This window comes from Bos javanicus, chromosome 22 (assembly GCF_032452875.1).
Source record: "Bos javanicus breed banteng chromosome 22, ARS-OSU_banteng_1.0, whole genome shotgun sequence".
In the NCBI taxonomy this organism is placed as follows: Eukaryota; Metazoa; Chordata; class Mammalia; order Artiodactyla; family Bovidae; genus Bos; species Bos javanicus.
In genome coordinates, this window is record NC_083889.1 from 54,894,843 (window position 1) to 54,909,452 (window position 14,610).

Sequence of the window (14,610 nt, forward strand, 5' to 3'; positions counted from 1 at the left end):
CTCCACCTGGCAGCTAACGCAGGTATTTGTTACTGCAAAAGTGGCAATTTCTGGGACACAGCTAGATCAAGAAAAGCTGGAGTGAGATTGTGTCTGGGGAGCTCCTGGTACCCAGTAGAGAAGGAGGTTGAGGGCCTGGCCATGCCAACTGGCAGGAGCAGGGCAGGTGTGTCTGGGGAAGTACTGACCTGGAGATGATGGGGAAGAAGGCAAGGCTGGAAGATGGGGCAGTGAGACAGTCCCATCCAGATGAATGAAGGCAGCAAGGGGAAGGTGCCTGTGGGGGTCCCAGCAGGTGAGACAGAGATACCTGAGAGCAGGTGATGGGCACGGGTCCAGGCAGTTCGCGGTCAGTTGGTATTCACTGAGTTGGACCATAGAGAAGGCTGAGCACCAAAGAATTGATGCTTTCAAATTGTGGTGCTGGAGAAGACTCTTGAGAGTCCCTTGGACAGCAAGGGGATCAAACCAGTCCATCTTAAAGGAAATCAACCCTGAATACTCACTGGACTGATGCTGAACCTGAAGCTCTAATACTTTGTCCACCTGATGCAAAGAGCCAACTCACTGGAAAAGACTCTGATGCCAGGAAAGACTGAGGGTAGGAGGAGAGGAGGGTTGACAGAGGATGAGATGGTTGGATGACATTACCAACTCTATGGACATGAGTTTGAGCAAGCTCTAGGAGAGAGTGAAGGACAGTGAGGCCTGGTGTGCAGCAGTCCATGGGGTCACAAAGAGTCAGACACGACTGAGCGACTGAACAACAACAACTCACTGACTGTGGAGGTGTGGAGAAGAGTCAAAGAAGAACAGGAGAGAGTGGAGCACCCAGCCGGGGCTTGGCTCTAAGAATGAGGCTTCCTCAGTTCAGCTAAATCAACAAGAAAAGTCAGGAGGCTGGGTCATATGTGCCTGCTCCTGGGATCGGCAGTCGCTGGGGGCCGTGAACCCACCCCTCAGCTGCCCTCGTAGCTCTCAAGGTGCCTCAGCCACCAGCCTGGGGAGCTTCCCCAAGCAGCCCCCTCCAGCCCACAGAGCTGCACAAACTCTGCCTGCCTCTCCATCAGCAGCTGTCAGAGCACATCTGCCATCATAGAGTCATCTGCACTCCAGGAAGCCCGGGAGGCTGGGCACTTAAGGGAATGGCCAGATTTAGTGATGCTTCAGATCTCTGGATGACTTCAGTGGACTCGTGTCCTGGCTAAAACAGGGGAAGCTGGGACTCAGTGGGCTTCCAGGGGGGAAAGGGAAGAACAATCTACTCAAATGCCACTGCCTTGGTCGCAGTGGGCCTTCCAAACACATCCTGAATGGAGTAAGAGCTGAGATCCCTCCATTCTTGTCCTCTATTCTGTGATTAAGTTGCTGTGTGCTACAATGGTGTAGAAATCGGTTCAGCCACATCTGATTCTTTGCGACCCCATGGACTGTAGCCCACCAGGCTCCTTTAATTGTGAATTTCTTCAGACAAGAAAACTGAAGTGGTTTACCATTCCCTTCTTCAGGGGATCTTACCGACCCAGGGATCAAACACGAGTCTCCTGCATTGCAGGCAGATTCTTTACCATCTGAGCTACAAGGGTGGTCTCCCCATCTGCGAAATGAAGACAGCTACACGTGCCCTGATGAATGGGGCAAAAAACGAGTCTCAGATGTGAGTGAGCTGTTTGGAGAACACAGACGGATGGACTAGGGACAACCAAGTTGTTCTCCTGGGTGTCAGCTCTGCTTGGCAGTGGCTCCCTGATCACTGTTTGAGAAGGATTCTGAAGCTGAGGTCAAGCCGGACCAGAAAGCGTGATGTGATGGTTTAGCTGTATCTGCTGTGGTGTGAGACGGGAGGGCACCCCCTCCTATGCAATCTTCGCACATGTGCGTGCTCAATTGCTTCAGTCGTGTCTGACTCTTTGTGCCCCCATGGACTGTAGCCCACCAGGCTCCTCTGCCCCTGGAATTTTCCAGGCAACAATACTGGAGTGGGTTGCCGTTTCCTTCTCCAGGGGATCTTCCCGACCCAGGGATCAAATCCACATCTCCTGGGTCTCCTGCCTTGCAGATTTTTACCACTGAACCACTGGGCAAGTCCCCCTCTGCTATCCACTTGCTATTTTTGTCCTAAATAGCTGTAAGATATCGTTATTGGCATTTCTTCTTTAGGCCACTGCCAAAACTAGTCTGAGAAGAGGCCAATATGCATAATTCACAACTCAGAGGCAGTCCACAGGCCCCCTTCTGGGCCGTGAGTGGGGAGCAAAGGGCCTGCCACCCTGAATCACATCACATGGCTCTCCAGCCCTCACTTGCCTCATTTCCAGCTACATCCCTTCTTCATTCCAGTTAAAAACAAATATTTCAGCTACTGTCTATCACACTACACACTTTCAGGCCTCAAAACTTGTGTTTCTGCCTGGAATGCACTTTCCTTTCCTGCCTGGCAAACTCCTATGCATCCTTCAAAACCCAATGTCCATGACAGTTCTTCTGGGAGGTCTCAGGATAGAACAAATCTCTCTCTCCCTCTCTTTTTTTTTTTTTTTGCTGTATTAGAATGAGACTGGAGAGGGCACGCGTCCCTGGCCCACACATAGTAAGTATTTGGCTAGCACAGGGATCTGCACCATTACCTCGACCCCACTCACCCAAGACTGGCATGTGTTCAGCTTTCAGAACACAACACAGGCTCTCTCCTGACTGTTTACAAGCCCTTGATTTGCGTTTGGCTTGGCCCATGTTCTCCCAGACACCATGGAGCAAGGCCGTACCGGGGGAGCCACGGGATGCTGTGTTCCTGTGTGCCTGGGGTGTGCGGGAACAGAGGGGGCAGTGGTCACGGACGAGCCAACTGGGAGCTCCGAAGGCCGCCCATTGCCATGGAAACGGGGCCCCGTGGGCCAGCCAGGCCCGGGCTGGTCAGTGAATGAATAAACGTGGCCCATTTTTCTGCCTTTGTTAGGAGCCTCCCTGGGGCTTCCTGCTGTCAGCCCCAGCTGTGGGGAAGGCGGAATTTGCCTGATATCGCCGGGCCTCCGCCTGGCAGCGCTGAGCCCAGCCCGGGCTGCCCCACGCCAAGATTCATGCCCGGCTAACAAGCCCCACTTTGTTCCTGTGGGAAAGTCCAGCCCCTCAGGAAAGAGCCCTCTCTCTCCGGCCGGCCCCTGGTCTGGGGACTCAGTGAGCCAAACAAAGCTCCATCCGCTGGCGATGATTCACAGGCCCCAGTGTCCACCTCCGTGCCCGGCGAGGCCAGCAGACCTGCTTGGAGAGGCAGAACTCCGGTGCATCCCTTTCCTGCTTCTCCAGGAGGCTGAGGTGGGAGCCACTCGTTCCCAGACCTGGTCCCAGGTCTCCCCACTCACCTCCGCCTCTGGTCTCCGAGTGAGGGCTGTGTGAAAGGCAGGTGGGCCTGGGCTGGGAGCAGCAGGAGCAGAGCTCAGCTGGTGCATATGTGAGGCGCGGGGGTTAGGGAAGGGGTTCGGCCTGGCCCCCTACCCTCTCCCCAAGGTTGAGGTTCAGTGGACTCGATTCTCCCCCTCCCCTGTCCCAGGGCCGTGTGGGGTCCTGACCCAACCGCCGTCCACACGAGTGGCCTTGGCCTTATCATGTCGCCTCATCAGCCTCAAGACAAGGATTCTGATTCTGGCTGCCTCCCAAGACGTCATTGATAGAGGCTGTGATTAAGGAACAGCTGATGCTCCTTTGCCAGGCTCTCTGCAAAGGGCACCCATGGGCTATCTCATTGCAGCGTTTCTCGCGGTGAGAATTCACCAGCCCAGACGTCCATGGGGAATAGCGGGCAGATAAATGAAGGAGTGCAGAGTCCAGGGAGGGGACAGCAGGAGCTCCAGGAAACAGGGGTCCTTGCGGATCCCTATACCACCTACCCAGTCCATCCCCAATGACTTAGAGCTGACAACTGTTACCATGTGGGGATGTGGGTCCAGCCTGGTTGGGTCTTCTGACCCTCCTTACAGGAGGTTGGAAAGGTGGGTTTTGATGAGAAATCCCAGGAGGCACAGGGGTAAAGAATCTGCCTGCCAATGGAGGAGACTCAAGAGATGCAGGTTCAATCCCTGGGTTGGGATCAAACCCAGTATTCTTGCCTGGAGAATCTCCATAGACAGAGGAGCCTGGCAGGTTACAGTCTAAGGGGTCACAAAGAGTCAGATATGACTGAGCGCACATACATGCCTGCATCTCAATTTGTGAAAATGCGACACGAAACAGTATGTCATTGACATCGAGAGTAAAACTATGACTAAGGATGAGATGATATGCACAAAATTCATCACAGTGGTGACCTCTTGGGGGTTGCTGGGGAGTGAGGATCCAGGGGCGCAGCAGTCTTGTGGTTGGTTTATTTCCGAAGCTAGAAGGTCGGTACGTAGATGCTTATTATATGAATCTTTAAACAAACATCATATACTTTGGAATGCATGACACAGACTCCACAATAAAGTTTTAAAACTACCTGTTTGCACTAAGTCGCTTCAGTCTTGTCCGACTCCGTACAACCCCACGTCCTGTAGCCTGCCAGATTCCTCTGTCCATGCGGTTCTCCAGGCAAGAATACTGGAGTGGCTTGCCACTTTCTCCTCCAGGGGATCTTGCCCACCGAGGGATCGAACCTATGTTTCCCATGTCTCCTGCATTGGCAGGCGGGTTCTTTACCACTAGCACCACCTGGGAAGCCCTAAACTATCTGGAGACCAGATAAAACCTACGTGGAGGCCACATCCGGCCATCAGGCCTCCTGTTTGTGACACCTGCCCTGTGGCTCAGGTAGCATTATCCCCATTTCACAGATGAGGAAACTTGAACCCTGAGGGTTGAAGCCACTTGTCCAAGGTCTTACAGCTCTTACTGACTGTGTGCTTTGGGTGCTCCCAGAAGCAGCCTGAGCCAAGGGTTTCTGAGCAAGTGTTTTTTGGAAGGTGAGACCCAGAAACACAGCTAGGGAGCAGGAAGACAGACAGCGAAGGAAGCCAGACCATCAAGCAAGTGACCCCCATGGGCAATTGGAGCTCAGTCCTGCCAAGAACCTCTGGGAGACAGCATAAAACATTTACCCCCAAGCTCTCTTGCCCAATGGATGAGGGAGTTGGGTTATTTATGAGTGCTTAGTCGCTCAGTCATGTCTGACTCTTTTCGACCCCATGGACTGTAGTCCACCAGGCTCTGCTGTCCATGGGATTCTTGAGATAAGAATACTGGAATGGATCGCCATTCCATTCTCCAGGGGATCTTCCTGACCCAGGGACTGAACCCGGGTCTCCTTCCTGCATCACAGGTTGATTCTTTACCATCTATTGTTATTGTTCAGTAGCTAAGTCGAGTCCAACTCTTTGAGACCCCATGGACTGCAGCACACCAGGCTTCCCTGTCCTTAACTCTCTCTCAGGGTTTGCTCAAACTCATTTCCATTGAGTCGGTGATGACGTCCAACTATATCATCCTCTGTCGTCCCCTTCTCCTCCTGTCCTCAATCTTTCCCAGCATCAGAGTCTTTTCCTATGAGTTGGTTCTTTCCATCAGGTCACCAGAATATTGGAGCTTCAGCTTTAGCATCAGTCCTTCCAATGAATGTTCAGGGTTGGTTTCCTTTAAGATGGACTGGTTTGATCTCCTTGCTGTCCAAGGGAGTCTCAAGAGTCTTCTCCAACACTGCAGTTCAAAAGCATCAATTCTTTGGCGCTCAGCTTCTTTATGGTCCAGTTCTCACATCCGTACATGGCCACTGGAAAGACAGTATCGTCTGGTATTTATACCCCCTTCCTATCAGCATTGGTTCAGGACTGTTCTTAGGAGGTGTAAGTTCCCCTGGCTCTCTGTTCTGCTGTTGATGAGTAAGCATGGCTCTGGGACACAAGAGTGTCCTCAAGAAAGGGACACAGGGCTGGCAGGTGGAAGTCAGGCAGGTGTGTGCTAAGAGATCAGGGCGGGGCCTGGAGCAGGACTCTGATGACTGTGCTGGGACACTCTGGTGGCTGAGCATCCTACACTATGATGTCATCGCCTGCTCAAATTCACTTGCTGAGGAGCTCCCTACCCTATAGCTACTGAACATGAACTTGAGGGGAGGGGAGAAAGGATAGGCAGATGTGTTTTTAAGATGATCCCATGTAATCCTCTTGCATTAACATCTTGGCTGGGGAGGCTCTTTATATCCTACCCTGCCATTCACACTCAGCCCCCACCCCTGCCTTCCTGCCCCAGCCCCCTAGGCTACAGCCCCCAGGCCCCCTCAACCTGCCCAATTATCTCTCCAAGAAACAGCCGGCCCAGGAAATGCGATGCTTGCAGAAAAGTTCATGTGCAGCAATTTCAGACTCTGAGGATTTAAGAAACTGCCCAAATTGAGGGTTTCTGAAATTACTCCACTTATCTCTTCTTGGCCTTACGACTGCTTTTTATAAATTGAGATGATGGAAATGTTTCTCTCTTCCAAAGAGAGGCATAAAGGGAACCAATTCCATTCGGCAACCCAAAACAGAGGCCTTAATTTTCTATTTCCTCTGGAGCCACAGTAAAGCTGTTAATCTTTAAACCTCCACTGATGTTCTCATGTGGATGTCAAAGGAATCTGAAAGCTCATCCTGCCTCCCTGGAGCTTATCCGAATTCAGCCCTGTAAACAGACATGGCAACTGAAGCCTTGAGTTCACTAGGGGTCCTTGGAGCCTGGAGGTGTCTCTGCACTGTGTTGTCAGCATTGACTGAGCAGGAACTATGTGCCAGGCATGGCGCTGGGTCATGGGAGTGCCCGGGTGAGTGCACAGCAGCCCTGACTTGGGGACCTCAGCATGGTGGGTGGGGAGCCAGATGGAGCAGCAGATCACGGGCTCACCACTCGGTGCATGTGATGCCTGATGGGGTGATGTCTGAGGGGCAAGGGCATGACCTTGACTGGAGCCCTGGCACCATGAGGACACCACCCTCACCTGGGGGTGAGTCCAGGTTGAACCTTATGCAGAATCCACCCACCGCAGTTTCTACACTCACTCCCTTCTCCCTCTTTCCAGACACATTTTTAAAGATCACTGATGAGAGGAATCTGAGCACAAAATGCTTCAGAGACTTGAGCCTGTTTTCCACTGGCTGTTCAACGTTTCTGATGCCTTGAGGATAGTACCTCAGTTTGGCACTAAGGCATCTTTAATACTCTCCTATTCTACCAGAGCGCGCATGTGCTCTATCACTCAGTCCTGCCCAACTCTTTTTGATCCCATGGACTGTAGCCCACCAGGCTCCTCTGTTCATGGGATTTCCCAGGCAGGAATATTGGAATGGGTTGCCATTTCCTCCTCCAGGGGATCTTCCCGACCCAGGGATCAAACCTGCATCTCTTGTGTCTCCTGCATTGGCAGGCAGTTCTTTCACCGAGGCACCTGGGAATCCCTTCTACCAGAGCAGGGCTCAGCCAAACGGGCATTTAAACCAGTCAGTCATTCAGTCAAAATCATCCCCTGGAGGTGACATCTCATCCTTCCTGCCAGAGAGGAGTGCCAAGGTGACATCATTCAAAAGAAGAAGAATGTCTCCTTAAGTGGGCTCCTAAGTTCTCCTTATATACTTCCACACGAGCTTATTCTATGGGGCCAAGGGGTCCGTGGAACACCGGTGCCCCATGCCCTCCAGCAAAAGGTTTATGATCCAATGAGTCTGAGAACCTACAGGGGTCTCAGCAGGATGGACTGGGATGGACTGAAAGACACCAGTGACGTCATGAAGAGTCCAATGTTTCCTTAGAGGCAAAGGCCATAGGAACAGACTGGTTTCATTTGGAGTTCAGAGACGAATCTGGGGCTATTCCGGCACATGTCTGGTGGGGACTCCAGGCTCCTTGCACTTCTAAGTTCCTCCCAGAGATGCCAGGTCACCTGTGCTACCAATTATATAGTAGAAGTTTTCTGTTAGCATTTCAACATTAGATCATCAGTTTCTTTGGGGTAGGTATGTTCCTCTTATATGTCTGAACCCTCCTGAGCATTCTGGCTCGAGCTTGTCTGCTTAGTAGATGAAAGAAACTGCTACAAATCAGTTGGCTGCCAGATCAAGCTTGTGCAAGGTCAATTCCCAAATTTATCATCCGCCTGGAAGTGAGCTGCCATTGGAATCCATGGCTGCCAGGGGAGTGTTGAGAAGCACGCACACGGAATCCCGTAGGCCGTGGGTCTAGCATGTGGCCTGCACATTAGGCTTTCTTTCAAATCTTCCCAGATGATTCCAGTGTGCAGCCAAAGTCAGGAACACTGGCCTGGAGGGACCAGGCAGTAGGCCCAGTTGACGCTCTCCTTCTTCAAAGGCAACAATTCACATGCTATTAAAGATTCTGAGAGCCACTGTCTTGAAGACCCCTCTGTAACCCAATGCGTCCCAAACTTACTTAACCACAGAACCTTCTGTCTCCCAGCACTTACTGACATTGGAAAAATAGCATTCCACACAACACACTGAGGATGTGCCAGCAACATAGCATTCTACAGGGGGAAAGGGTTCATGGGGTGCTGGGAATAAAGGGCCAGCACCTTTATGGAAGACAGAAGATCATTCTGAACTTTGCCTACAATGAAAGGTTGAATAATTGACCAAAATATTTGGTGTCTCTACACTGACCTCTGGCGTGGCCATGAGCTCTATCCTGGCCAACGAAACATGAGAGGAAGAGACACATGTCCTTTGCCAGCAGAAGGTTTAAGAGTCATTGCCTGGTGTCACTGAGTTCTCACTTTCCCTTTTGCTGTGAAACAGAAAGTGTTAGTGGCTCAGTCATGTCTGACTCTTTGCAACTCCCTGGACCACAGCCCGCCAGGCTCCTCTGTCCATGGAATTCTCCAGGCAAGAACACTGGAGTGCTCATCCATCCCTTCCTCTGGGGATCCTTCCAACCCAGGGATTGAACTCTGGTCTCCTACATTGCAGGTAGATTCTTTACCACTAGTGCCACCTGGAGACAGCGATATTTCAGACAGGGATGTTCTGTGAGGCTGGGTCGTACAGTGAAACAGACATGACACAGACCCACAGCCAATCCCCAGTGGACAAGTAGCTTGAGAAAGACATAAATCGTGGTGGTTGTAACCACTTAGATCTCGGGGTTACTTGTTGCCAGGCATAACTTAGCTTATGCTGGTTGATGAACCTATGGAAATGGTGCTGGTAACATGCTTGTTCTTGCCATAAATTCCTGAAAAATTAGGCTGGGTATTCAGATCTTCTGCTTTACTTGAATTTTTACTCTCAAGCATGTATTTCATTAAAAAAAAATGGATTTAAAAGTGTTTCAAATTTTACCCTCATATTGACCTTTGCAGATGGAATCTTTCTCCTGCTCAGGCTGGCAGGGTCAACTGGAATCTTTTTAAGGACATTATTTTGCTCAGGCAAGACAACAAAATGCCTTTCCTGGAGGAGATGCCTAACCTTTAAAAAATATCCTTTTGGAACTCGGATGTGCAGAAGGGAAATGCTCTGGGGGACATGGCTTTAAAATCAGTGGATGCTATTTTTGGTCTCTGCCCAACATACATAGGACCTGGGTCACCCACCTGGAGGGGAAATAGCTCAGTCAACATGTCAAGGCAATAACTTCCACAAGACCTTTCGGTTTCCTTCTTCAGGGACAATTAGGCAGTGGAGAGTAATGTATATCCACCCTTTGGAAAGACATCCAAGAGCAGCATGGCGCTCATCCTTTCACTGGTCCACTTGAGTCAGCTGCAGTCCCCTAGGGTGGACCCCCTGTGTGAACATCACTCAGTCACTACTGTGGTGCCTGTAATTCCACCAAGGAAGCTTTGCTCCTTGCAGCCTCCCGCCCTGGCCTGTGATGGAGCCAAACAGAGTGGGACAGTGCACCTGCTGTCTCACGAACAGAGGTGTGCAACTGCTATCAGGTTAGAGGGTCTAAAGGGTAGATTGTGAGCTGGAGGAGTTGCCTGGAGCTATCCCTTCCAGAACCAGGCAAGACTGAGGCTAAGACAGGGATAAGCCTGACACCACAGACCTGGTCAGGGCTGAGCGCTGAGCAAACCCTGTGCAACAACATAGGAATCACATCCTCAGGTCACTAGCTGCTGTCCTTGAGGGTTGAAGCTCTAACAGTGGGATCTCAGGCACAGTGACCAGTGGTGGGAAGGACCCAGCCATTCTGTCTGCCCCTGCAACCCTTCCCTCCATCTGTTGACCAAAAGGAGTGGAGCCTCTTGGGCAGAAGATACCCTCAAAGTGATTTGGTTTCTATCAGCTGAACAGAAGGCCCATGGGAAAGGAATGTAGGTGGTGGACACCAAAAAGGGAAGAAGAGGCACAGAGGGAGGTAGAGTAGGGAGGGGGCCCGAGACAAGGCTCTCTAGCTTCTACGTGCAGACGAGCACATTGTACTCTGAAGGGGAAGTGGCGGCAACAGGCTGGGAAGAGAATGTCTCTTGAATGCTTGTACTCAGTGGGTTTCCATCAAGATCAGAGCTCCTGATGTACTCAGGGTGAAATGTCTGGGAGACAGGCAGGGCTTCTAAAGCCCTAAAAACCTAAAGAGTATCCAAAATATATAGAGAGTTCCTACAAATCAATAAAATGATAGCTAGCCCACTAGACACTGGGGTAAAAGACTTAAATAGGTGGTGTACAAAGAGAATGTCCACAAGGTCCCTGATGGTACAGTGGATAAGAATCTGCCTGCCAATGGGTTTGATCCCTGGTTTGGGAAGATTCCACATGCTGCAGAGTAACTAAGCCTGTGCACCACAATTACTGAGCCCAGGCTCTAGGGCCTGTGAGCCACAACCGCTGAGGCTGCATGCTGCAATTACTGAAGACCATGCACCATACAGCCTGTGCTACACCACAGGAGAAGCCTCGCAATGCAAAGCCGGTGTACCACAACAGAGCGTGGCCCCCACTCGCTGCCACTAGAGAAAGCCCGTGTGCAGTAACGAAGACCCAGCACAGCCGAAAATAAAATAAGTGCATTTTTTAAAAAGGGAATATCCAAATGCCCAACAGGTGTATATTAGGAGGAATGACCTCATTACTGATCAGAGAAAGGAAAATTAACACCACGATAAGGTACCTCTGCACACTCACCATGATGACTAAAATGCAAGACAGACAGTGTGGGTGTTTGCAAGGATGGGCTGACCATGTTGGAAGTGTACGGATGGATCTCTCCAACACAACACTGAAGGGAGGAAGGCAGACACCAGCACCACACACTCTAAGAGTCTGTTCTTATCCGGTTCCAAAGCCAGACTCGGGAGAGTGTATTGGGAAGGACATGATGGGGGCTTCTGGGATGGTGGTTCTGGTTCAAGAAGCTTCTTAACACGGTGCTGGTTTCATGGATGGCATCAGCTAGTGAAATTCATGGAGCTAATCATGTGCAATTTGTGTGTTTTTCTGCATGTCTATAAGACTTTAGTAAAAATACCTTTAAGAAAGTATTTCTGTATTCATTCCCTCCATTAATTCACCTATGTCTGAGGACAGAAAAAGCATTAAGAGATACCTATTTCCTGAAAACTATTTACCTGACTACACTTCTGTCCCTTTACGCAACAATGAAAGAACCACCACGTCTAGCTAAAATATGCCTCTCGGAAAAGACTGCTTGGTCTGCAGAATCTCTGTATGGAGGGGTGAGAGGGCTCTGCAAGTAACCAGCACCCACAGTGTTTGAGAAACTTTTGCCCACAGGATCTCATGTCACACTCCCAACAACCTGTGAAGGAGAGAGGATGACCCACATTTTAACAGATAAGGAAGCCAAGGCTCAGAGAGGGTGGACGGCATTCACAGGGCCACATGGTCACGTGCCAGACTGGGATGGGAGCCCTCGGATGTCTGGCTCTGAATCTAGCCCTACTCTATCCCAGGTCACAGCTGCCTGTTCACATTAGAGCAAAAGTTCTGAAACTTGAAAGGAAATTCTAAATCAAACACCATCTTTCATTAATTATAGATTGTTTCCCTTCCAGCCGTCTATTCCTGTTGAATGCACACAAACACACATGCAGCCCTGATCAAAGAAGTCTGGGGGCCCTCGGGGCCCCAGGAATCCCCGGGTTGTTGGGGTGGGTCATGGGGAAATGCAGACCAGGGTCATGCCCACACGGTCTAAGGGCAGTTGTAGCTTTTTCCTCCAGGACAGCACAGACCGCCTGCCCAGGGGCCTCATATAATCTGCAGAGCAACTCTGGATGTCAAGTCCAGACAAAACTGGAGGGCAGGACTCTGTCCCACCTGGAGAAAGCGGGGAAGGGTTTTCTGAGAGTGAGTGGTGGCAGGGCAGGATGCCTGGGATCAGGCACCAACTCCAGCCTCCCAAAGGTTGGGGGGGCTTCAAGCTAGTGAAGTAGTACCTCCATTTCCTCGTACCTTCTCCAGGTACCGAGAACCCCACACCCCTCTCTCCTCTGGTCCTCACAAAGAGACAGAACCACTCTGGTGTGAAACCTTGGCCAAGTCTCCATCGCACTGTAAGCCTCAACCTTGTCATCTAGAAAATGGAAAATCTGGACAATACAAATCTCATAGCCCCTTTCAGTTTTCATGTCTGGGCATGTCTCAGACCTTAGTGAAAGCAAAACACACAGGCCCCCAACCCTGAAGATTCAAGGCGGCAACCAGGTTCCGGTGCAGCTGGAACTGCTGTGAGTTTCAACGTGATCCCTGAGCACCTTCGCTAGTGCCTGTTGACTCTCTAAGACCACGGGCCCCAGACGTGACTTGAATCTATACTTTTAATCAGCTCCCAGAAAACCTGCCATGGGTAGAGGTGTGTGAAACGTTGGGCCCCAGTTAAGACAACCGCTGCTGGCCTAAGCTCCCCTAATTGGCACCCACATCAAGCGACCTAACCGTGCCTCAGTTTCCCGATCATACTGTGGAAACAGTGGAGGTTCACTAGAGTTCCTGGAGCGGTGCGGCAGGCGCCAGACCCCAGATCCCCATCAGAGAGAATTCTAGGCTGTATCTCCTGGACGAGGCAGGGTCGGGGCAGCAAGCCCAGCCCCACCTCATAAATCAAGAGCCAGGAAATGCTGAGCAGAGCCCTTGCCTCCATATATACCACATATTAGATGCTTCACTGGTGCCCCACAAGGGAGCTTTGTGAAGTGCGGGCCCCTGGGAAGAGGGGCAGGCAATTAACATAAATAAAACCGTGGGCCAGCTCTCCCCCAGGGTCCTCCAGCTCTTCAAGAAACCTCCTCACACGGGGGCTGGAAACACAGCTTTTTTTTTTTTTTTAATTGGAGGGAGAGCATTTGGCTCTGAGTTTGAGGGCACACAAAAGGCTCTCAAAAAGGAGACAGAAATCTATTACCCGCCTGGTCAGAAATAGCCCTGTTAGAGGCTGGGCTGAGGCCAGGGGCTGAGAAGCCATCCCAGGGGGCCTGGGGAGGCCTCTGAGGGGGGACCAGGGGGTCACTCGCCAGGTCCCCAGGGGGCTGCCAGCTGCAGCCTTGAGGGTGCAGGGATGGCCTTGAGGGTGCATCTTCCCTCCGGAAACCACAAGCAGTGCGTGTGCTCTCGAGCTCCCCACCAGCCAGGCGTCCAGCTGAAGAAGGACTCAGGGCATCTCTAAGGAGTGGTAACTCAGGGGCATCAGTTTTCAGGGGTGAAGCTATGTCCTGAGCAAGTGCCAGGCCTGGGGTGGAGGAAGTTGCTCTGGTGAGGCTGAATACCCAGCCTGTGCCCACCTCCCACCCCCGGCCCCAGAGGGGCCACCTCTGTCCACTTTATCTGCTCAGGGGGCAACGCTTCACCCCATAGAGACAAAGGCTCAGTCTAGGTGGCAGGAGGCCCTGGCAAGTTTGTTTGGTCAGATTAACAAAGATGGTGCCCATTTTGGAAGTAATTTCTCTGTGGCAGGCACTGGAGGCCGCTTAGCCTACTGGTAAAGAAATATCTTTAGAGTCAGAGCTAGCATTTCCTAGCTGTGTGACCTTGGCCATGTCACCTCACCTCTCTGTGCTAGGGTTTCTCCAGCTTCAAGACGCAGTTAATGTGACTGCCTTGAGGATTCAATAAGACCATGCAAGTAAAAAGGGACAGTACTCAGTTGTAAAAAGGACAGTGAGTGCTTATTAGAGTAGAGGTTCTCTGTGTTATCTTTTTAGGTTCTTTACAACATGGAAATATGATTATGTATTGGTTAGCACAATGCCAGCTGCTGTAACAAATAAACCCCCATGATTCAGTAGTTTAACAAATATTTTTACTCACATGCTCCAATGCTGGTGATTCTAGTTGGCAGGCAGCTTCGCTCCACATGGTGATTCAGGGACCCAGGCTTAGAACTCTGCATCTAGGAGGAAGTTGAGAGAGATGATGGAGAAGATACGGCTGCTTCTTAACCACACTGGGCCTGGAAGCGACACACATCCCTTCCACTCACATTCTGTTGGTGAGAACCCATCACCTAAGAGCAGGGAGCACTGAAAAATGCCATCCCAGGCCTGGGCGGCCTCTCCAGCTCTGTTGCAGAAGAGGGTGCACAAATCAGAGGACAGTTACCCTTCTCTGCCCCCTGTCATTCGAGGCTAAAAATGCTGACTCTCAGAGAGATGGACTTGCTCAAGCAGAGAAGTTTGTACATGGTGGTGCTGAG

General features: G+C 51.1%; 1 long non-coding RNA gene across 1 annotated transcript in view; it reads right to left on the reverse strand.

Moving 5' to 3' along the window:
* The window catches only part of LOC133235515 (uncharacterized), a 43,157-nt gene extending 28,848 nt beyond the window's left edge, over positions 1–14,309 (reverse strand). Inside the window, exon 1 of the long non-coding RNA XR_009732574.1 lies at positions 14,226–14,309. This is a non-coding gene — a long non-coding RNA (uncharacterized LOC133235515). The remainder of the gene's footprint in view (positions 1–14,225) is intronic.
* Positions 14,310–14,610: the final 301 nt, after the last annotated feature.